Below are 24,753 nucleotides of genomic sequence, written 5' to 3'. Positions count from 1 at the left end.
ATAAAATAATATGCATCCTAAAATAAAGTGGATCGATCAATCATATTGAGCTCTTAGATTGTTCCTATTTTCTGTGTCTTCAGTTCGGATTTGAGTGGGTATGTTTGCTGCAAAGATTTGTGCTTTGTCTGTAGTAGCGCTTCACGTTTACTGTGGTCTCAGAGCATATGAAACAAACTGGTTTTGATCTACCTGTGGAAAGTATTTCCTTCGTTTTATGCGCAGAAATACAGTATTTGTGTATTGGGCTCTGAGTGCTTGCTGATCGCTTGTTTATTCAAAGTTTATTAATATTAATTGTATCACGTGTACAAATTGCACCGAATTCAACACTACACTCCCTTTGGTCCCCAGCCATACACCTGCCAAGTGTGGAGTCGATTGGATGGACAGGTCAAGAGATAAGCAAAGGACATACATACAGACATACAGACAGGTTCCTTCCTTTAGTAGATATTATATTAGATAATAGATCTATTGATCAATCTATTGAAAGTTGTGAAAAGAAGAATGGTTGACATTTTTGCTTAATAAATGACTACAATAGCTGATTATTTTGGCCATTTGGGGGCATTGACATATCATCAGCTTCTAATTGCTTATTGGTCTCTACCAACTCTTGAGAGAAATATCTGGCTCTCCAGCTAATAAATAAAGCTGTTTACCAGATTGTCACTAACTGTGTCTGTGATTTTGAGAGCTTTTTTCTGAAAACAGCTGTCTGCTGTGGCTGGTAATGATACTATCAGCAGTAGGACTGAACCAAATCAGTAAAGTTGCGGGCCAGACAGCTACACAGTGAGCTGAAAATAGCTGTAAAGCATTGTTACTAAAGGATTAATCATTTATCAAAATTATTGCTGGTTAATTTTCTATTGGTTGACTAATTTCATTATTCTTTTACTAAGTGTTTCAACTCTAAATATTGTCAGCGTCTTCTGCTCCACAGTAATACATGTTCTCACTGTTTACATTCTGAGCTATACTGCAAAATCAGTATCAGAGTCGGTCTGTCAGACAACATAGAGTTGTGTGACACTTTACATTTTCTGACTGTAATTTCGTAGTTAGTGATTCAGTAGGTACAATGGAAATTCTTGTTAGGAAAATCTGGAAGAGCAAGTTTGCAAGGAAGAACTTTAAAACTTAAAAAAATAAGCAACCACAGTGAACTGTTTAGATGAGGGATTGCAGGCGACAGGCACCCGGTGTAGTCTGAATGAACCTCAAAACTCTTACATGTCATAAAAGTAATAAATGTTTAGCTCTGTTCACGGTTGTTCATGGTGCCCATTGAGCCCTCGTGCCAGGCAATTCAATATGGAAGTTCAGCCATTTTGAACTCCCACATGGAACTGATGTCTAGGGGATGAAAAAGAATGTTTTGTCAAATATGCACATTGTTGGTTTACATATTCCCAATCAAATAATTAATCAATTTCTTAAAGCTGTTTAACCAATCATCTATATATAATTAACATCCCTAGTCCCGTTGTCCAGTGGGAGCAGCAAAGTTGGTCGCACCGCAGTATTCAAAGTTGTTACTGCATGTTTACTCCATCTGCTCACCACAGGCCTCTGTGCAGATATAAGTTATTACAAAAAACCTCTGCAACAAATGCAAACAAACAGGAAAAAGATGTTGAGTATTTTCCCGAATTGAATTATGAATAGATGAATGAACAGATGAAAACAACAACAAAACATCTACAGAATGATGAAAACAGAGGAGGGGAAAAACACTCAATAAGCGGCATGCTTGAAATGTTTGCGAAGCCTGGTTTCATGGGCATCCTTTCTTTTTTTATATCATGTTTGTTTTTCTCCTCAATTCATTCCCCATCTCTCTCCATCTCTCTTTCTCCTATCCCTCTCTCTCTCTCTCTCTCTGGCTCATCAGTGTGGTTGTTCATCGGTAATGACTCCCACTGTGGCAGGGCCCCTTTAAGGTTGAGGTCCCTCCCCCCGCCCCTCCATTGTTCCCCCTCCTTCAGTCCCATCCGCCATGCATTATTCATGGCTTCACAATCAAATGAGGGAACAACGGTTGGTAGCAGGAGACATGGTGCATGGCTCTTCCTTCCCAAAAGTCCCCCGAGGTGCCCCAGTCTGGTACCCACCATCACCCACTCCCCCGAACCCCCACCCGGCCTAACCCGCCACCTCCCACCCACCCACCCCTCCCAACACTGTGACAGATTTTTTTTTTTTTTTTTTTATTGGTATGGGGGTCCAGACACATTGACTCCATCCCACCCTTCCCTGGGGTTGTTGGCAGTCACGCTGGTCAGCAGTGACCTCCGTTGCCCTTTGGGGTACTCATCACTTCCTCTTCCTCTCCACAGGGATGCATCCAAAGTGTCTGGCACCTTTTTGGAGGGTGGCTAAGGATGGGTGAGTTGTGTTGTGGGTTGTGTTTTCTTAGAGGGCTTTACCACAATGGCTAACACACTGGTTTGCCATCACTGACATGCTGTTAAACTTGTAAAGATGTTATTTTGTCCAAACTGTCATTGCCAAATCTTGGATCCCCCCCACCCCATTTTCTCTTTGAGCTTAATGCCCTGTAGCAATAGGCAGCCATTCATTTGCCAGGACATCATCATCTGTGTGACTGTCCTAACTTAAGTTCAACATTATACATAATTCATTGCTCTCAAGTGCACATTACCTTCCCCACACCTGCCAGTGTCCTTTCAACATGGACAATAAAACATAGTGAAATAGAAGAGGGCCTGACAAGAATGATCCTAAATTTGCTTTAGTCCTCTCAGATCAGCAAACAATCTGTTTTAATGTCACAGGAAACTTGATTTTAGAATTGATTTTCTTTCATACCTGTATGTAGGAATACATATGATGTGCTACGCAAAGCACAAGAATCACCATTGACTTTTATTATTTTTCCTGCAGAAGTCCTGACGCCAGGACAGTATGGACATTTCAATTAGATGCAAATGAAATCAGTAAAATAACAAAGTAAAACTTATTCACAGATTAATTGATAACAAACATACTGTTATTGTTAGTTACAGCCCTAAAGATGGTGCCTACCAATACTAACGTATGCAATATACACCCTGAACATGTGGCTTTTTGCAAGCAGTAAATGTGGACTTCAAAAACGATTAAAATTGGTGCACATGCTTTAAATGAAGACAAAAATTAGCTTTGTGTTGAATCTGAATGCACTTTTTATATTTATCTGGACACCTGGAGAAAGAGCTGGTGGGTAACCAAGAGGGAAAGAGGAAGCGAGTGAGTGAAACTAACTTGAAATGACACTTAACTGTATTTGGTACATTTTTCATCGCTGTTTTCATACAGATGGGGAGAAGGCTTGTCACAAGAGAGACTGAAAAGGAGAACATTCTTTCAATGTGCTGCCTGTAGTAGAATAGTTGAATGAAGAGGAAGATTACAGATTAACATATTAAATGCCAAGATAGGCCCACCTGGTGTGTGACAGATCTTTCACACAGCGCAGCCAGTGGAAATGGAAATAACTAGGTCTCTCATGAGCAGTTTTATTCTGATCATTCCTGGTTTACTTGTGTGCGCCGTTTTTTATTACAGACCTTTATATGTGAAGGATTAAGTCCTGTAATTATGTTGATAATTGAAATTACCAGCTATGGTATTGTACATTTCTTAAAGCCATAAAGACTCCCAGAGTCACCTATCTCTGAATCAGAGTTCTCCTCTTTCCCTCCCTGCCATTCTGAATAACCCAAAACACTGCAGCCAGTGTCTTCTTTTTCAAGCCAGCCCATAAATATGCCATTATGGTACTCTTATTATCCTCATTATTGGGGTGGCTGGAGTGGCGCTTGCGTCTATCATGGCCCTCTAATGTGGGTCTAATGGTTCTGACCTGTGTGGGACACAGGTGGTCCCCAGAACAGCCTTGATTGGGTCCATTTATTAAGCCGCTCTGGCGCAAGGGACGGTCCGGTTAGTCATTTGCGTGCGGGGCAGGTTCCATTCCCAAGGCTGCTGATGGGCTGGAGCCCCCCCCCCCATCTCGCCCCATAGCCTCAGCTTTGTTCTTTCCTAATGGCTCAATTAAATGGGTTAATTTGGAATGGGGACCTTCTTCAAATCTGTGATTATCACCTAGCCCCCTACCCTGCCACATCACTACCACCAGCACACATACAGTACATGCACACACACTGCTATTGCTCCATTGCTCACCCCCCTGACTGTAAGCCCACACATTTATTATTCATCGCAATCAAATAAGTGAGGTGGTTGAAGAAAGTTGCTTTTCTCTCTCTCTCTCTCACTTTCTTTCTTACCTCTCTCTCATTCTCTCCACCTCCATTCCCTCCCTGTGCCTCCTGTCCTCCTCTCCACTCGTCACCTCTCCTCTCCCACGGAAGAATTGCTTTTATTGCGACAAACACTCTGTGGAGCCCTCGGCTTTCGGCAGCCCCAACCAGTCATTGATGCAGGCAGTCAGGAAAGCAGGCAGCCAAGCACCCAGGCAGCCCTCCCCATCTGGAAAATGAGCAATTCTCTCATTGTAATAATGCGCCTCTGTCATCTTCCCATTATCGGCATGATAAAAGATGAAATATTCAGGGAGGCTGGCCTCCTAACCTGATCTGGGCGCGATATTGGGCCTGTGGAAAATGAGTTTTATCAGCTTTAATATACTCCTTGGCAGACTGACCCTTGAAATTAAACATTATTACAGAGCGGATATTTAAAAAACCGGGGCCACAAATTACATCAAAATGAAAATATTAAGGAACATTACGAATATATCAAGTGGCGCTTCTCTCCCTCTCTTCTCACGCTCGCACACCGACTCTCCTCATTCTGACACCCTCTTTCTCATCCAGACTCATCCACCCCACCATTTCACCCCCCTCAACCATCCTCGATGAGCGTGGTCGGGGATGCGGCAGGCGACGTTGTAAGTGTCACTGTTGTTGTGTGTGTGTGTGTGTGTGTGTGTGTGTGTGTGTCTGCAGTGGGCTGGCAGAGAAATAATAACAATGCTGCCTGTCCCACCAGCTTCATACGTCTGCATAAACTAATTAGACCTCGACGCTCTCATCACCTGCTTTATTGAGAATGGAGGAGAGAACACTGGCAGGAAGTGTAGGACTTGAGTAGCGTTTGAGTGTGATCCTACACTTGTGTGTTTTCATGTTTTGAGAAGCAGTGTGCGATGAAATTAGTGTTTGATGTATATTTGAGAGAGGGACTGAAAGTGTGTGAGCTTCTTTGACAGTGGTGGTGAGTCTTAAAATACTGTATACGTTGTACATCTGTGTGTGTGTGTGTGTGTATAGTAGTGAGGGAGGTTCAATTACAGTTATGTCAGATAAGTTATCCTTCCTCTTCAAAATAACTCCAGGTATTTCAGTGGTGTGTTTCTGTCAGGTAAAGGTTCTTCCTGGATCCCTAACATGAGAACTGATGTACAGTAATGCTCATGGAAAATAATGGAAAAACCAGCAGGAAGTGAGTTTCTCTAATCACTTTAAAAGTAAAAATCCCCCAAATCTATCTGCCCCCCAAAATGGAGAGAAAGTGATGTTGGTTCTGTGAAGTGTGTGGTGATTTGTCACTTTGTGATGGGGGGATATGAGAAATGCAATAAAAGGCGGAGGAGAGATGTGATTTGAATAGATTTCAGAGGAAGTCGGTCCTTGGGGGAGTTGGATGAGTAAGCAGTGTCCCCGAGGACCGAATTAAAACTTTACTTTTGGTCACGGCGCCCCCTCCCCATAGTGCTCCTTTGCTTATCGCCTGCATGTGTGTATGCATGGGTTATATTATGTGTGTGTGTGTGTTGGCGTACGAGCATGTATGTGTCTGACTTTCCGTTTGTGTCTCTGTGTGTGCAAATGTGTTTTCAGATGTGTGTGTTCCCACTTGTGTATGTGTGTCCCACGCAAATGGAGCGCCCTCCCCTGCCCCTCGCCCCGAGGTTATGGGGGGATACACACAGCTCCCTCTGCCAGGCTCAGATGAGTATTCACAGCAGCACGCCCCTCTCCCTTAACCCAGCACAGGGGAGCTTTGCATATTGAGGCTGTGTATGTATCTAAGTGTGTGTGTGTGTGTGTGTGCACCAGCCTGTCTCCCCTGCCCAGAAACGAACAGGGGGTCCAGTTGATTCCATGCACATGCATTATTATTATTCCATCGGTGATTCAACTGGCTTGGTTGGTCATTCAGCTGCATGCATGCAAGTGCAGTGGCTCAACATGATTTGATGCACGCCACCGGCTCACATTTTGCTGTGTGTATATTGTGTAAATGGCTCCTATTCTCATTGGTAGGTTAATACTTGTGACTTATGTCCGGAGCAGAGACAGAGGGGGCATTAAACACACAAGGAGCATCAGAAAAAGTCTCGAGCATCGTGTCCAGTCCAACTTGCCATTCCTAAATGCCTCGTGTGAATGCTATGCTGAAGGAGGGAGCAGCTATCTGATCAGGCCAAGCAAAGAAATAAAAAGGAAGGAAAGGGGGGAAAAAAGGGAGAAGGCAAATGCAGAATAGAGGGAATAGACACCACGGGGGTTGGTTGCCGGGAGGGGAGAAAACAGCAGAGGGAAAATGGCTTTCTCCATCCCTTCCTCCCTTCCACCCTCCCTCTTTCTCTCTCTCCCTTTCCCCCTCTCTCTCTCTCTCTCTCTCTGCCACTTGATTCATTATGCTGATATACACAGTATTTGCTTCCTGAGTGAGCCCCCCTGCACTCCCGCCCTCCTGGAATGCTCACACTGGTGAATGTACACACTCACAAGTACACACACACACAGAAACACACAGCAAGGTGGTGGTGGTGCCATAAATATAGCAAAAGACACAGCCTAGCAGCCGAGCAAGGTCAGCCACGGCCCAGGATGACAGTGCCGTGGGCGCTGCACCGAGCTCTTGTTAGAAATGCACACAGATAGCTCATTAGGACGGGCCCCTGAGGCCCCCCAAACCCACACATGCACACACAAACATATACAAACATTGATCCATTTACTATTTAATTGCAAAGTTACAGTGTATGCTCTGCTGTAGAACATGGAGTGCTCTTTGACAAGATTCAATCTGCTCTCCTCATCAGCTATCGCTTTATTCCACGTGCAAGGATGTCTGCTGGTTTTCAGCGTGTGTGTATAACGTGTACCTGCGTGAGTGTACATGAAAAGTGTGTTTTTAATTTGAATATCTTCAAGGTAAGTGTTAGACTCATGCATTTACACATTACATATATATGTTGCAGTTCCCTCTATGTGATATCCCATCGCCCAGTGCTAGAGCTACTGTATATTCAAAGCAGTGAGCACTGCAAACTTGGCTCAGTGTCGAAGGATAAGCACTTCTCTGAATGCAAAAGTGTCATGTTTACATAAGCACAGGACAGCTTTAGAAAATATCACATACAGTAGATACACAGACACAATAGAGCTGTCTGTGTTTTCTTACCTTTGTAAAGAAGACATCTTGTTAAAGAGTGAAGGGGAGATGTCGAAAGAGGGGGAAAAAAAAAGAGTATGACTTTGTGTAAACTTTATAATAGTGGGGTAAACGTTTGAGTGACAGCATGCTAGCATGTGCATTACTGTGCATTTGTGTCTGAGTGTATGTTCGTGTCAAGAAGAGAGGAAGCAGGTAGGTGTGCATGTATAGGAGTGTGGATGTGTGTATGTGTGTGTGTGTGTGTACTTGAACGTAGTAGAAGTACTTGGCTCATGCTCTGGACACGCCTGAGAGACTCTGTGAGTGTTGCCCTCCTCCCTCCTCCACGCCAGACTCAGACACACGCTGGGACACACACAACTAGTTTTTCACTCTCCTTTATCCTTTTTTCCTCCTCTATCTCATTCTTCTGCTTCTCTCTCAGATAATACAGGACTGTATGACTGTTTTTTTTATCAGACAGATTTTTTTCTGACTTAACAACAATCCTATCGTAGCTGAGCGTTGCTTGTATTGCTATCTGTCTATTATATGCTGAGTAATTGCTGTCGATTTCTCTCTCCCCCTCTCTCTGTGTCACCTGAAACAACCTCAGCTGTATGCCAAAAGCGGGCACAGTGGCATACCACTGACTGTCCTTTTTCTCAGTGTCCTCTCCACATCTACCCTACTATATGAAATAGATAAATGCATTGGATGCTGATTGGCCCCTATGCCAACCTCCACCTCCATACACCCCTTCTCTGGCCCCCTCCCCTGCCCCCACTCTGCCTCCTGCCCGGCCGGGGGTGGTGTCAGTCTGGCAGGCCTTGGGGCCCGTCAGGTGACCAGTGGGCTGTGACGGGCAGCAGCTCCGCGTCCCTCTCCCTGCAGTCTGGCGCCCGCTGGGGTCTCGTCCGGGAGCCCAGCCTGCCAAAGTGACCTCACTCAAACTGAGAGGGGAAAGAAAAAAATAATGCAGGTCGCAGTTCATGCTATTTTCACTCCGCAAACTGGGCAACACTGCAAACAAATTAACCAACACTGGTTACTTGAAGAGTGAAATTTAACAATCACAATAATAGGGGAGTGTGTCATTAATTATTGAAACAAAAATGCTGACTCATCTGGCCGAATAATAATAGTATCACACATTACATTATTGTTTGTTCATTCTTTTGCCATCTCCTGATTGTGTTTTTAGACAAAATAATAATTTATGCATTTGTGCCCTCAAACTTTTTCTGAACATGTTGACTGTTGTTAAAGCTTTTTGGTCATTCTCATAGTTTATCCTACAATGGTCCAGTAATGATTCGGACCATAAACAGGACAAAAAGTAAACTGTCATATATGTGATTTCATTACAGAAAAGTATACCTTAGACGTACAATATAACTATATTTTTCATCCCTTTAGAGAGGAAATAACTCATTTACCTTAAGTTAATCATTCTGCATCTTTAAGAGAAATGCCTACATCATTGTCATTTAATTGATCTTATAACATACCATAACTTTGCACTGTTCATCATCTTGTAAGAAAATGTGTGATGCCCAGCTTTAGTATTTTAGCATCATATTAGGCTTTAACATATTTCAAATTTGACCTTACATGAGATGATTTTTTCTGCCAATAGATATAGATTTGAATTTGTCAAAAAAAAATTGTTTTTATTGGAAACAAATGAAATTATCTCAACTACTGTGGGATTTCTCGTGTATTTACAGTATTTTTTTTTCTTCTTCAGTACTATACAACTAGATGTCAGGGTTTTTTTTTCTTTATGTCTGTCAGCAATCTTAGCACACGTGCTGGTAATCTAGTCTTATGTTTGAAATACCACTCAGTCATTTTCAATCATCATCTGATGGAGACGCTTTGAAATTCATCTTAATTTCGAGGACTTTCAAGGCAACATTCAGCTGCTCTTGCAGCAGATGAGGGGAGTAATTATTAGTGTGCCAGAAAAGATCCAGGTGCATTACACAAACAATTTCCCTGCCACTATCTCTGGTGGCAAAAACACAACATCGCAGTCTCTCCTGTGACCGAGCGTTGAGATGTGCCTGGTGAGGCGAACCTCCCCCCTGCATCCCTGAGAGGGTGATGCAGCGAGGTGACACCGTTAGGGAGGAGAGTGTGTGTGCTTGTTTATCTGCATTAAATGTAATGTGTGTGTCTGCTGCAGCAGCAAGTGTGTGTTTTTAACTCTTCTCTTTTTGTGTGAGGTGACACCGTTAGAGAGGAGAGTGTGCGTGCTTGTTTATCTGCATTAAATGTAATGTGTGTGTTTCTGCTGCAGCAGCAAGGGTGTGTTTTTAACTCTCCCTTTTTTATGTGAGTTCTTATGACTTAACATCCAGTTCAAGTGCTCTTTCCGGTGTGTGTTTATGATACAGTATGTGTGCATTTTTGTGTCCCGCTGTATGTAGGCATCCAAAAGTGTGTTTGTATTTGTGTGTGTGTTTATATTTGCAGTGTAATGTACTGTGCTTTACTTCCAACCCTTACCTCCCCCTCCTCTCCCTGTGCCCCGCCCTACCTCAGCCCCATGGAGATGCGTCGGGGTCAGGGAATATGGGGAGAGGAACACAGGGAGGCCGCACTCCACGACTTGAAAGGAATTCTAATGAACCAGCACAGTCGCACTGCCTATTCCCACGACAACAGGCCCCAAACAAATAGCTGCATTTGAAGTCCCCTCGTTTTATGACTTTGAAAATGCTGCATGTGTGTGAGTGTGTGTGTGTGTGTGTGTGGTTGTTTTTGTTTTTGGGGTACAGTAAGTGTCTGTTGTGCTTGTGTGTGTGTGTGTGTGTGCGCACAAGTGTCTACCTCTATGTTTTTTTTTAAAGAAATTGGCCTGGGAACTGATTGACTTTAATGTCTACACTAGAGGATGTAATTATTGTCTGCTATGACCAGAGATAGACTTTTTTTATTCATAATTACCAGACTCATATTGGTGTGTTTCTACCCCCAATAAACACTTCACATGTGCTGTGAAGAGATGCAGAATCTACTGCGCAAGTAAGAGAGGATAATTAGAGGATAATTTCTATTTTATATTTAACATCAAGATACTTATTTAATCCAAGAGGCAGGTAATCATTGAAACATTTAGCTTTCTCAGTGATGACTTAAATCATGTTTTTTTTTTCATAACTCTTATTTCCTTAAAGACCCGATCTTTACCTTTTAGATCCTACCAATGTAGGGTATATTCACTTATATATAATTGCAGCATTTGAGTTGTAGATGAAAAATAATAATGTTTATCAACGGATAATTGATTATAGTCATGTTTTCCTGCTGCATATACAAACATTACCGATTTAAACAGACCTTTCGAAGGATCTGAAGACATTTCTATCTCGGATTTTATGGAACGAAAGCAGGTTTTAATCCTGTGTTTTGAATTTTGGTTGTGTGGTGAACCTTTTATTAACATTTAGATCTAATATTAGGCCCCTAAATCATATTGTTTTTTGGGATCAAAACCCATCCTGCATGAAGAAGGATTTAAATAATTCTCAATCATTTAGTAGAAATATGGGATTTTCTTTGTTTTTACTACCTTAGCATTACCTTGGAAAAAGAAAAAGCAGTTTCATGTCATTCTTACTTAAGTCTTAGGCCAAGAAAACAGTCACGTCACATGACATACAATACTTCAGTACAGGAAATATCCTTTCATACCTGGCACGCTTGCTATCGTACACATCACACAGCCTTGCACTACCCTTCTCTTAATTCAGACATGGACCAATTTAAAATAAAATAAAATAAAAACGAAGACACAGATGAGTGAAGTGATGGCCAGTTAGGTGTCTGCATAAATACAGTGTTAAGATCAGCACCACCTCAATTCTCCCCCCCCCCCCCCAACGCCCACCCTTTTCCAACCCCCTCTGTGCATGTGTGTGTTTTTCTTTGACAACCTCAGGATGCATGTACAACGGCTCCTATGAACCGAGATGTCTTTTATTTCTCAGTCCAGTGCCTTTGCATCAACTGAGTGTGGCGTCGAGCGGGTGGCTGCCCGCCCGGTTTGGTTGGCTGCCTGCTTCAGCTGGCGGGGCCGGCTTGTCTGTCTGCGCCGCGTGTTGTGTTTCGCCTGCTCTGCGCAGACGGCACGGGTGAGAATGTCACTCCACAAAAGCAGCATGAGTTGAGCTGTGTAAACAGTAAATAATAAACAAGTGCTCTAATACATTATTGAGAGAATCACTTTAGGCAACTGGGACAGCATGAAACACAGAACCCCCCCACCCACCCACCCACCCACCCACCACCACCACCACCCCCTCCCCTCTCTCTTTTCAAACTTGCGCTCTTCATGTTTTGGATTGGTGATACTGCAGATAGGCCACAGCACTGTAGCGCTTGTATTTATTGTCATTGCCTATTAAAGCTGCTTTATGTTGCATTAAAATAACTTAAACTTAGATATGCCTTGATCCCTGTTGACATGTTTTCTGCTCTCTGTATTGCTCTGATAAACGGGTGTTAAGGCTTTTAAGTCTGCGACAGATATTTTCTTATTGATTTGTCTATTATTTTTTTTACAATTATTCGATTATTCGTTTTGTCTAATAAATGTCGGAAAATAGTGAAAATTGACAATCACAATTTCCTAGAGGCCAAGGTGACGTCCTCACTTATCTTATTTTGTCTAACTAACATCTCAAAACCCAAATATACTCAAGCAAAAATGCCAAGATTGCTAAAAATGCCAAGGTTGTTTGGCATTTTTACTTGATGAATTGCTTGAACAATAAATCTAGTATCAGAATCGTTGTAAGTTAATTTTCTGCCAATTGACTGATCGACTTAATTGTTTCAGCAGTTGTGGATTTGTTTTCCATGTAACACTAATCTATTTATAATTAGACTTTTTTTAGACTTGTTATTTTCTCGATCTTTACCAACAGCTCTAAAAACGCACAAATGGTATTCCATCTTAATCACAAACTACCAGCAAACCTGTTTAAAAATGTATGTGTAATTTTTTTCCCTTTAACCAGTAGCATGTTGGCGTATATTGTATGAACATAAAACAGCACCTGAATCTACCTGCTTTAGAGCGTGTACTGTAGTAAATGGAATATCCTCCTCCAGTGGCTTATTGAGCAGAATAATTACATTGCACATATTGAATTCCACTAATGCTCCAAAGGTAGGTCTTATTTAATACCACAACTCCCCGAGGGTTGAGAGCATGATTTGGAACACACATCTCTCCACTGTACCTAATGCTCCAGATAGATTTGTACATAAAAATATGTCCTGAGCTGTTCCAATGGTAAACTTGGTTGAATTGGTCTGAAAGGTACTTGGGAATAGAGTCATTATTTCTGTGAATATCTCTGTGATGGTTTAAACCACTGTGATTATTTCGCCTTCAGCATGCCATATATTTATATGGTGACTCTTCATTTCCCAGACATAAACCATTCATGCTTTTGAGGAAAATGATTAAGATGTGTATAAATCTGTAAAAAATCTAGCTGATGATGTGCATTTATGTAAACAGATGCCACACTTAATGATTATGTGTAAGTCTTAGGGTTATGGCTTCTACAAATCCTTGAATGAAATTAGAGGAGATTAGGGGTGGGGATGTCTAATTTTCATGAAGGAGCAATCACCATGTGTAGCTTGAGGGCTTGTAAATCATATCTATGTGTTGGGAGGGTAATACTCACAACAGCCTGAAGATGGCAGCCAAAACCTAGTTAGCTGCCATATGAATTTACAGGCCCATTTTAAAAATATTACTTCATAGGTCAAATGTATCTTCTGTGGTAGAATCATGTTTTACCTTCCTGTGTTCGTTTCACTTAAAATACAGCAGTCAAAGTAGCAATAAGACAAATTTAAGTTTTGTTACCTTTAAGTGAGATGCATTTTCAATGTTCTGCAATAAAAGGGAGGTTAAGCATGATGGATGGCATTCAAAAACACAGTATAATAGTTGCTACATTGAAAACAAGAGAAAGAAAATGTGTATGATTGGACAGAAAATAAATCAAGTCTGCTGTTTTATCAACACTTTCGGGACTGAAAATGTAAAACTTGTGAAAGGGGGAACAGCTTAAAACATGAAAATTACTCAAGGTCTGTGTGCATTAAATAAAAAGGCAAAAGAGTTATGCTAATTTCTAATTAAATAAAGTGTGAATTTGTTTTCAATTAAAAGAGAGAGAAAAAAAAAAAAAAAAACGAATGGTAGTGATGCAGGTAATTTGCTCCCAGATGGATTTTACCCACTGTTGCAGTCTCACTTTGAGTGTTGGCAAAGAACACATCAGCAAACCATTATTTTTGCCACAGCCTGTATGATGAACCTTCCAGCAGACAGTTCTCTGCATCAGCATCCTTCTTTCATCGGCTGCTCATCCCTCCATTCTCAGCTGAGACAATGGAGGGGAGGAGAGGAAACAATGGGAGGTTTGGGTGGACGAGCGGGGAGAGGGGAGGGGGGTTAGGGGTGGAAAAGGGGTCTGTATAGGACACACACACACAAGACAGTGCACACACAGACAGAAGAGGGGTGGCGAAGAGGGAAAGGTCATATAGGTCAGCGATCAGGCTCTCTTTATCTGTGTGTGTGTGTGTCTCTTTTGGTGTGTGCTTGCATGGATCTTTACACACACGCACACACACACACACACATAAGCGTAAACTCTACACCATGGGCAGTCTGGGTCATGCCTGTCCCTTCACAGTCCACTGCGCCATTATTGACGGCTTGAACTGATACCCCAACAATGAGGGTGTGCACGTTCATATGCTGTGTGTGTGTTCATGTGTCTTTACGTGCTTTTGTGTGTGTGTGTGTGTGTGTGTGTGTGTTCGTGTGAAGGTGTGAGGGTGAGGGGGGATTGGTCTCTACTCAAAGATGTCAGGGAGAACCAGGGTCCATACGCTTCTCTTTACTTCTTTCTTTCTCTTTCCGTTTTCCTCTATACACACATACATACACACACACAGCCTCTGTTGACACACCAACTGCTGGTATTTTGCACACATGCACACGCAGGCACAATAGGAGCCGAGGAATGGGGCCCCTGCGGGAGGGGCCTCCTCCTGGTCCAAATCAATATATGAGAAGCCATGCAAGTATAACAGAATCATTACTCTCACAGGGCTTAGGAGGGTACAATACACGGTATGGTTTGTGTGTGTGTGTGTGTGTGTATGTGTGTGTGCATGTGTCTGTATATGCTTTGACACCTGTTGTCTCCATCCTGCTGTTGTAATCTTTGAAAAAGCTGACTTCCTTTTTATATCACTACTGTTAAGAGTAGAGGACTGTCAGTGTGCAAATTCATCGCTGTTTCTGCAACTTCTTCAGTAGTGTTTGCTCTTATTGAGATGAATACAACAATGCATCTCCACACATCTAAGTACCCAGTGTCAAACATGTGCATTACTGTATGTTCAGTGTGAGGAACAACAAGCTATTGCTGCCTGAACCTGTGTCTAACAAGACTTTGTATTTTTCTCACTAATCATGATTACTGCCACAATCTTCCCCTCAAGCCCACCTCTTTCTACCCCCTCACACATCAATGACAACCTCCTTTCATCTGCCTGCGTGCAGCCCCACATCCACGATGTATTTACAAGGCCTGAAATGAACAGAGCAATTATTATCAGTCATGCTAATTCTGCAGATAATGATCAAAAGCCGAGTCCTGCTCTTCTTTCTTTTTCCTCTCTCCCTCTCTGCCTGCTCTGGGGAACTAACAGCGGTGACAAACCTCCCCTTTTATTATTTCATGGCCTGTTTAAAGATTTAGTGAGGCCCACAAACCACTACTTTTAATGACCAATTAACAGGAGCAAAGCTCTCTTCGGAGCACCGCGGCCTCGTTCAGGATTTGCTAGAGTAAACAGTGTTGCGGCGTTCGTTGGTGGTGGTGGTGGTGGTGGTGGTGGTGGTAGAGGGGGTGTATGTCTCGTTACCGGCTCACCGTTCAAACTCGCTCACATACAAACAGCCACGCATGTACACAAACCACACACACACACAGAAACCCTCTGCTCCACTGCTTATTAAAACCTGGAGGAGCAGCAGTGCTTACCAAAACCTTGAGAGAGAGAGTCAGTCAGCAAGAGTCAGAGTGAAGAGTCCCACTCCCACTGGGTATGTGTTTTTTTTTTTTTTTTTTTTTTGGAGAAGGAGGGGTTGAAATCTAAAATGATAACGCTTGCTGCAAAGTCAGCTTGACTAAATCTGATACGAGAGCCAGTGAAATGGTGTTGAAGAGAGAGTAAATGAGTAGAGCCTGCATCATTAGCATTGCTCAATAATGTAGCTGGGGGGTAGGACAGCACCACTCAAGGCCACAGGCTTTCTGAGCGGCTAATTTGGACCCATCTTGTTTATGGGTATAGCAAGCAGGCCCCTCAAGATGACTGTCAAGCTGAGGCTAGCTCCCCAAACTAAACAAACACAAATGAATACACACTCCTTGATGAAATCCACAACATGCATGAGTGATCAAGCATATACCAAAACACATCCATAAATAGTTCACCACTGTAACTTCTCACCAGTTGGGGTTTGAAGTACGAATGCTGCTATATAGTCAATATTTAAACTTAATCTGTGATGACGCTACAGTTCCCGCTTGGGAAAGACTTTATGCTCTATTTTATGAATTAAAAAATTAAGATATTGGTATGCACTTATGTGCAATATGTGGAATTAAATGTACCTGATGTTAAAGCTGAAATTAAAATCAATTTATTGTGTAGCCAATCAGCAAAAGAATAATCAACAACTATTTTGATGAATAGTTTTTTAGCATATGTGCCAAATAACTTTGTTTCTTAATAGTACATATTTGATTTTTTTTTAACTCCTTTGATAATAAGCTTAATATCTTTAGGCTGTGGATTGTTGCCTAGACAAAACAAGCAATTATATGTCAGCTTAGACTTTAGGAAATTTTGATGTGCAGTTTTTACTATTTTCTGACTCTTCGTTGACCAAATGATTAATCAATTAATGGAGAAAATAGTTGGAAGATAAATCAATAATTAAACTAATTGTCAGTCGCAGTTAAAAGTAATCATCTGGTTTCTTTCTTGTGTATGTATATATTTTTACCACCAGCCCTCTCGGCTACATTGTAAATGAGGTCTCTACCTCAATGTGTTTCCGAGCTGAAATAAAGGTTATAATGATCATTTTTTTTACCTTCATCTTTTTCTCGACTCTAAAGTTTGAATTCCATTTTTAACATAAAAACCAATCCAGTGATGCAGTGGTAGACTGCAGCCCCCTCTATTTTGCATTTGGCTGCTCTTCTTTTTACTTTGTTCAAACTAAGTGATGAGCCTAATAGTGCTTTGCGTCATGCTTCCTATATCCCTTTACCTTTTACCAATTATAAACCAATGTTGTATTGTGTGCATATGCAAACCTGTATTTACATTCACTTCACAGTCTCTCCATCAGCACACTGTAGTGTACAGAACACACATGGAGACAACCTGGTTAATAAGACAGTGTGTTGATTGTATTTGTTTTCCATTTGTCTCTCGTCATTTGCATTGAAGACGCTCAGTGGTAATTAAGCCACTAAGTGAAACTGAAACAGGCGAGTCATGGGGCGAGCATCACAGCAGCATTATGAGTCGAGAACAACAGACGCAGAATGACAAGAGCTTGGTAGAACAATACAGTGAAACGGAAATCCCCCCCTTTAGGAATATCCTATTGTAACAGAAAGACAAAACTAGAATAGACAAAAAGAAAAGAAGAAAATAATACCACAAAGTCAGATTGATGCCAAAGTATTTAGCATAACATAATGAAAGCATGATGTTTGTTAGTGTGTATGTGCATGAATATTATAACCTGCTTGGGAATTTGCCAGGTGAAAGTGAGAAAAGGCACAGAAAAAGCTACATATAAAATGACTATGTAGTAACACATGATATGGTAGAGAAGCCTGGCTGACTGTGAGGTAGTGTGTTATGTTACTGAAAGACACGGGACAGAGTCTAGTCCACTAACCTCTTAAATTGAAACTCAACTCAACTTTTTAACCTTATTGTTCTCTAAGGCAAGTTTTTTTTGTAGCCAAGGGAAACAAATGCATATCAACTCAATCATAAGTACATAAAATATATATGTATCCCCGGTTCATCATTTTGTCTAAAGAAATTTTTTGAATAAAAAGTGAAAAAAATGTCCATCACATGTTCTGAGGACCAAAAGTGAGAGTTTTGATTGACCAAGAGTCCAAAACCCACAGATAATACATTTTCGATACATAAAACAGAGCAAATCCTCACATTTAAGATGCTGCTGTTGACTTAAACAATTAAACTTTTCAAACAATCTTAACAAGGCAACTAATAATTTCAGTACGACATATGCTCAAACCTACCACGTACATTGTCTTAAATATATGGTACATAAAATAATTAACACGTTTTCCATCTTTCCATCAGTATCCCTCTCTCCTTCTCTCACACCACCTCTCTCAGGAGATCCACGAGAAGGACGAAGACCCTCTCTTGGCCTCTCTTGGATTCCCCTCTTTGGTCTACCTTCCTTCCCCTTCTCTCCCTATCTTACACAATGAACCCCAGCAACAAATCAATGGCCAGGGATAAACACAAATCCCCCGTAGAGGTGACTTATAGAAAACAATTTGAACCTGCGCACCTCTCTTAGGCGGCCCTGCCCAGCCGTTTTACTGTATGGTTCTAACCTCAAACCTCCTCTGTCTGGCAGTCAATTGAAATTAGATTCCCAGGTAGATCGGGGAGGGGGAGTTGGAGGGATTGGGGTGGGGTGTCACGAGCGCTGTTCCTACGCTGGAGGAATATATGGTTGTGTAAACACAGCTGGCGAATGTTAACGCTGCAGCCTTTCAATGGAAACAGGTTTTGTAAAGTGAGCACCTAAAGGGAGATCACTGTACTTTGATGACATTGATAGACAATGTTTTATTATCAAAGATGGAAGTAGATATCGATACTACGATTGAAGATACTGATTCACTGTTGTTTTGATAAATTGCTGGATAATTAATGAATATGTATGTAGAGGAGGTATGTGTGTGTACTTGTCTGTCCAAGGAGCTCAATGTCATTGTTGATCTTACGATGGTTAATTCATCCTGTATTTTAAATTAGCAAAAGAACTCTGCAATATGTAAAAAAAAAAAAAAAAAAATCCACCACACTATTATTTTACCTCAAACACATAGCGATTCTATGCCACCTAATGACCTACAAAATCAAATATGACACGCAGGATCTAATGAGAGCAAGTCTGAAGAAGACACAGGGATGAGGCCTCGGCTTCCTCAGGGGGAGACCCGGGCCCAGGGCTCGCATCAGGGAACTCTGGGAGGTGGCGGGGGAGTTAAAGGGGCTCGGGTGAAGAGGCTGCGAAGGAGGAGGAGGAGGAGGAGGAGGTGGAGGTTGGTAAGACCAGGGCCTTGTGCTGAGTGGGCCCTCAGAGGGCTCCATCCCCTATTTGCAGATCCAGTGAGGTGGGGGTGCTTTTGCATTACCTCCTTCTTTATTCCGCTCAACCCCCCCCCTCCTACTCTCTCTCTTCCAGTCTCTGTCTCTGTCTCTCTCTCTCTCTGGTCATGCTAATTGCTCCCAAGGTCAGAGCGTTGGCTGTGCTCCCCTGAATGCTCCCCCCCACCACCCTCACACCCCCCTCCTGCCCCAGCCCTGGCTTTGAATGGCATGTTTTGATCAGGCCTAATTTGATTGGTCGACGCTGTCTGGGGTGGATAGGGACAGCACTTTACAGCCCACTGCTTTTGATGTGTGTGGATGTGTGCATGTGTGTGCGTGTCAGGGTGATGCATGTCAGGTTATGAAGTGTCTGTGGATGAGTGCATGAGAGTGTTACACGTCAGCAGGGAAGTGTTTTTTGAGGGGTGTCAGAGTGTGTAAAGGGGAGTGTGTGTAAAGGGTGGTTTTATGTCATGGGCGAGGGTGATTTTGTGTACTTGAGTGTCAAGGAGAGTTTGATGTGTTTTGATACAGCATATGGCATGTGTGTTGGGAAATATGGTCAGACATGGCATGAAACGTGACTGCTCAAATAGTAATCTTCATACTGCCAATATTTGAGTCAATGGTATGAAAATAGTACCATAATATTAATTTCATTGTCGAAAACCCATTAAATATGTGTAGGGCTCTTGTTATTGCTTGCATGGTGGGTGAATGGTTTGAGTGGTTCAAACCATTGTTTAACCATTAATTATTCAATTAATGGATTTATTGTTTTGTTTTTTTTTTGGTTAATAAATGTTTAAAAGTTTAATTTATTCTATAAATTCTTTATGATTTGTTTTTCTTCAGGTTTAGAAAGATTATTTCCACGTTGGATATGTGACTTGGATTGGTTGTTGTCCGATCTTTCCTGGTTCCTCTCCTATCTGAACTTTTTATCTTGATTAGAATAATTTATTTTGCATTGTCTGTCCAGTATTTTTTTTCTTTTCTTCAGAGCTTAAGATAACTCTTTTTAGGGATTCTTTTAAATTCATAGTTGATGGTGTAATTCTCTCAAGTGTTTGTAATCTGACTCATGTTTGATTGGTTGTTGCAGCCTGAAGGTCTATGGACAAAATGTTGCAATAAACCCAGTACTGACAGTATGGGGGAAATCAAACTTTCTTTTGCATCATTCATTCCATAAAATGTCAAAAAAGGGAATGTGTCCTTCACAATCTCCAAGAGCTCAAGGTGATAATTTCAAATTGAGTGTCCAAAATGCAACAATATTTAAATCACATTGATCTAAAACAGAAAAAAAGCCAATTGCAGATTAGTTGATCAACTTATCATTTAATTTAATAATGATTTTGTCTCATTTTGTCTGAACTAAAAGTAGAGAGTGACTCTTCAGTTCAGTCATAAAATCCACTACAATCCACTTAAAAAGAGAAATGGTATTTGAACTTTCCAAACAGTATCTCTCCCATGTAAATCAAGTGGATAAAATCTGCTTTGATCTCATTTCACCTCTGTTAGAGTCCTGCCAGCAGTCTCTGGGTGTGTAGGACTACAGTATCTCCATGCCTGGAGTCCAGAAACAGCAACATCCCCTCTGTGGGTCTCCCTATCTCAGCTACAGCCAGATCCCCAGTGAGTGCTAGTGCACTAGGTACAGTAGGAAGTCCTAGGCAGGCAAACAGGCCATGTGTGTCTGCTGTCTGACAGCAGCGCTGATCCGGCCCCTATGAGTGAGATTGATAGGGCCTGTGATCAGGGACGCAGCGCTCCCTCCATCGCCGGCGAGATGGATCACATCACACTGCCGTCTCCTCCGCTTCCAGGATAAATGAACTGAGGGGGAATCTATCACTCCCCGAGAAGGAGAGGGAGAGAGAGATAGAGGGAGGGACAGAATACCTTACAGAGATACTGACGAGGATACAGAAGTAGGAAGGGAAAGAAAAGGCAGAAAGTAAGAAAGGCAAGCTGAAAAGAAAAAAAAAAGACAGAAGGAGGGAGTAATGAAGAAAAAGTGAATCGGACAAAGGGAGAAAGAGGCTAGAGAAAGAGAAAAGGAGGTATGATGGAGACAGCTGTGGAGGCCTGCTGCTAGGTCAGCCCCCTCCCTTGCCCCCAGTCCCCCTCACAGGTTAGGTGTTAGGGTGTGGGCTTTTTTGTGTTCGGCTGTCAGCCAGCTATTTGTCACAGTGAGTGATCTGATGCTTCGCTGAATCAATCACACAGAAGCGCTGTGGGTTGTGCGTACTGTATACATGTGTCTGTGTGTGTCTGAACATGAAACTGTGTTTGTGCGTATACATACATGAATATATGCGCATGGAGGTGCGAAGCAAAGAAAAGAAGCACGTTCCTCTGGACATGAGGCTCTACTGAGCATCAGGCCCAGCGCCAGATTGAAGTGACTGAGGGGGCTGTTAAAAATTGCGAGATGGCAATTTTTTTTCATAAAATAAAATTCATTGATTTAACCATGCAATAGCCTCAGAAAGGCTGAATAACAACAACATATGGCTACTGTTTCAAAATCAAAGAATACATTTATTAATCAGAGCACTTACATAAGAATGTGGTACTAGCAGAGCGCTAAATATTTTTTGAATTTATGAAAGATTCTCTGTCAAAATCAGCAAGAGTAGGCATGTTGAAACAGCTGTGTGTGGCTTGCAGCTCTCTCTCTCTTTCTCTCTCTCTCTCTCTCTCTCTCTCTGTCTCTCTCTGTCTCTCCATCTCTCTCTGACTGTCCCTTCACGTCCTTGTCGTTTCCTTTCTGTCTGTGGTTTGCTACAATGGGAGGAAAATGTAATTAGGGCCAAAAGTTCTAGTTACAACCATGAAAAGCAAGCAGGCTAAGACACGGAACTAACCATCTAACTGTCTGTCTGTCAGACAGACGGATGGACGGACAGACAGACAGACACCCCCTACACACAACAAACAGCGCTGTCCATGGTTCTGAAACAACAGCATTGCTATCCATTGTTCTTAAACAACAGCTAATATAGTAACATGTACCATGGCCTATAATTTTGTTGTTTTTGCTATTTTTCTATAGATACATAAAGCTTAAACAAAGGGGGCAAAAAATACAACTGAGGGTACTAAGCCCCCTTGGGCCCCCTCGCTTAAGCCCACTGAGCATATTCTTCATCTTCCTCCTCAAACGGGGCAAAGAACTGTGTTTTGGGTGGGATGGTTCTCATCGCTCCAAACAGAGTCTGTATTTTTTTTTTTCACACTTTCCAATGGTCATGATCATTAGTCTGCCCCTACACTCCCTCTCCCGTTGCTCATTTGGCCTGGCATAAATTAGACTTTGTCATGGCTGATTGGGAATAGGCACCTTATTGCATTAGGCCATGGCTTATTAAGCAAATGCTCTTAAGACAAGCCTTGCTTAACTGGGTGACAGCTTCTCAATTAGGTCGTCTGTGAAATATGCCCAAGCTAATTGCCCCCAAACACGAGCCCAAGAATTGGATGAGAACTTCTTCCGTTTGACTTGTATGGACATGTTTTGGTTTGAGTTGACAGGTGTCATGGAGCTCAAAGAGATTATATGTGCGCACCAATGATTGCTGAAGCATTTGTAGTTATTTAGATCCTTTGATATTATTTGTGTGTGCCTCTGAATAAGGCACTGCATTTCTGAGTGTTTGTGCATGTGTGTGTACTGCTAACTGACATGTACTGCCTTCTCCCAGATACAGCGCTCATAAGATCCCCTTCCTAGAGAAATGGCAGCTTCAAAAACCTTTCCCCAATGATTATAATTGACTGATTGGTGAGTCCTTAACTTCCTCTGCCTCCTTCAATAATCCCAACATGGCTCTCAAGTGGCTCTAGGCTGTCTTTATGAGCACCTGCTTGCGTATTTTATGATTGCCTGATGTGAAAATGGCAACGGTGGTACGAGTAATTTGTCGGAACCCAACAAAGAAATGTTGTAACAATTAATCACGGGGTGAACACTGAAGAACGTGGTAATTATGTTCATTAAGTGGCAAGCACGAGGGCAATTATCTGACATCAGCTTGGGTTGTCACAGGCATGTCAGGCCGAGATGTTGTAATAACTCACCACTTTCAAAGGGTTGTCCCTCATTTAATATGGTCTGATGAGTAAGGAGTAGTATGTCACAGTATGGGCACAATAGGGTCAGATGTTTAATATGCTGTTTAAAGTGCTGTCCTGTGTCCTTAAGTTCCTCTGCAAATCCAGTCAGCAGGCTTATGGGAGGACGGATGAATACACTGAATATGCAAATTAATTAAATTTGCTTGAGGAGACAAACAGAGCATGTTATTATAGAAATGTAAAAAGTGGCTATTTACTTTCCAAGGAAACATGGTGATAACATACAGTATCTACTTATGTTTTGGTCGTTTTACAAAATTGAAGGAAAGTAGATTTACAATTATCCAGCCTGTCTCATTGAGAGGATATAGCTTGTGCCATTTGGTAGTAAATCCAAAGCACTTTTTCATGTGTATGCATTTCATGTTGGCATTGGTAGCCCAAGTGGGAACAATTTCTTAACCAGGTTAAAGCCATGATTTGCTTGAAACAAGCTTGTTTGTATGAAGTTTTGTTTGAACACATCTAAAAGCCAGAGTAGTTCATTGGTGGTTCAAAGGTACGAGATATGATAATCGTACAAATGGAGATAATGACATGCACTTTCGGACAGTCTTTCCTAATAACTACATTCATGGTGTTGCACTTGATTGTACACATAAAAAGTGACAAATAATTATGTTTAAGCATGAAGAAGAGCTTGAGAAAGAAGTTCAAATCCTGCTTACTTTTTCAACTCCACACCCCAGGCTAATTGCTGTGTGAAGTGTCCATACTTGTCAGATTGTCGGTTGTGGAAAGTTGTAAAAATTGCTGGATACAGACCCCAATCCGTGACATCAGAAATGTGAGGGGGGAAAGTAGTTTCAGATACGATCTGACAAGCAGTCTGTTTGAACTACACTGACGTCTTCAGTGTCAGGCCAACAGAGATAAATTTTCTTGTAGACAACCATATGACTAATTTTTAGCCTCTTCCCAACACATGTGGAGGAAAATAACACCTGTCTACACCTGTATAAAACTCTTACCATTGCTTGTCTGATGCACATCTACTTCCTGTCCGACTTACAGTGAAAGAGACTTGCAAGCCCTAGTGAATCCTTAAACAAAAGCCTGAAACTTAAATCCTTACTCACAAATCCCAGCCTTGTAGATACAAAACCTGGAAATACCATTGGGCTAATTAAACTGATTGGCTCTTTCTGTCCTGAAAGAAGGCCGGCCTGCCAATCAAATGCGGATGTTTCTGCTGTAACAAACTCTGGCAACGGCTTTTCTTTCCCACTTGAAGCCGGAGGAAGAATCAACCTGACAGTGGAGCGTGTGATTGGACAGAACTGTGCAGCCTGTAGTTGTCAATCAATCAGTAAAGAGTTGAGTATTTCTGACCCTTTTCACAAAGCTGCACACCTCTGAATCTGCCAGCCGTGAAAATAATAGATACTTAGGATAAAGACTCCCAGTATAATTATACAAACCTGCAGAAGACACCCAATTCTCCACTTTGTGAACACATAGTGCACTCAGTTCTCTCCTGACATACTCGCTCCTCTATCTCTGGTTGGAAAAACATCTCCAGGTATCTATGCTCTCGAGGAGGGCAAGGCAAAAGAAAGACAAATAGCGTGGGCTTTTTATCACCAAAGCCCTCCTGGTAACAGACAATAGCCACACAGGTCTTATTTTAGTCACTGCCTTTTGTGACTGCCAGCCTTCTCAAGCTCCCTCTCT

At 41.9% G+C, this 24,753-nt stretch overlaps 1 long non-coding RNA gene across 3 annotated transcripts in view; it reads left to right on the top strand.

Annotated features, from left to right (window-relative positions):
* Positions 1-24,753, top strand: part of LOC122987845 — a 97,938-nt gene that overhangs the window by 30,846 nt on the left and 42,339 nt on the right. For 2 of the 3 annotated variants that reach the window (XR_006404632.1, XR_006404634.1), the window contains exon 5: positions 2,346-2,394. The exons of the other annotated variant lie outside the window; for it this stretch is intronic. This is a non-coding gene — a long non-coding RNA (uncharacterized LOC122987845). The remainder of the gene's footprint in view (positions 1-2,345; positions 2,395-24,753) is intronic. 3 annotated transcript variants of the gene reach the window in all.

The sequence above is a fragment of the Thunnus albacares genome, chromosome 8 (assembly GCF_914725855.1).
Source record: "Thunnus albacares chromosome 8, fThuAlb1.1, whole genome shotgun sequence".
Taxonomy (NCBI): Eukaryota; Metazoa; Chordata; class Actinopteri; order Scombriformes; family Scombridae; genus Thunnus; species Thunnus albacares.
Note: the sequence above shows the minus strand (reverse complement) of the source record. Positions and strands in the feature narration are given on the sequence as shown.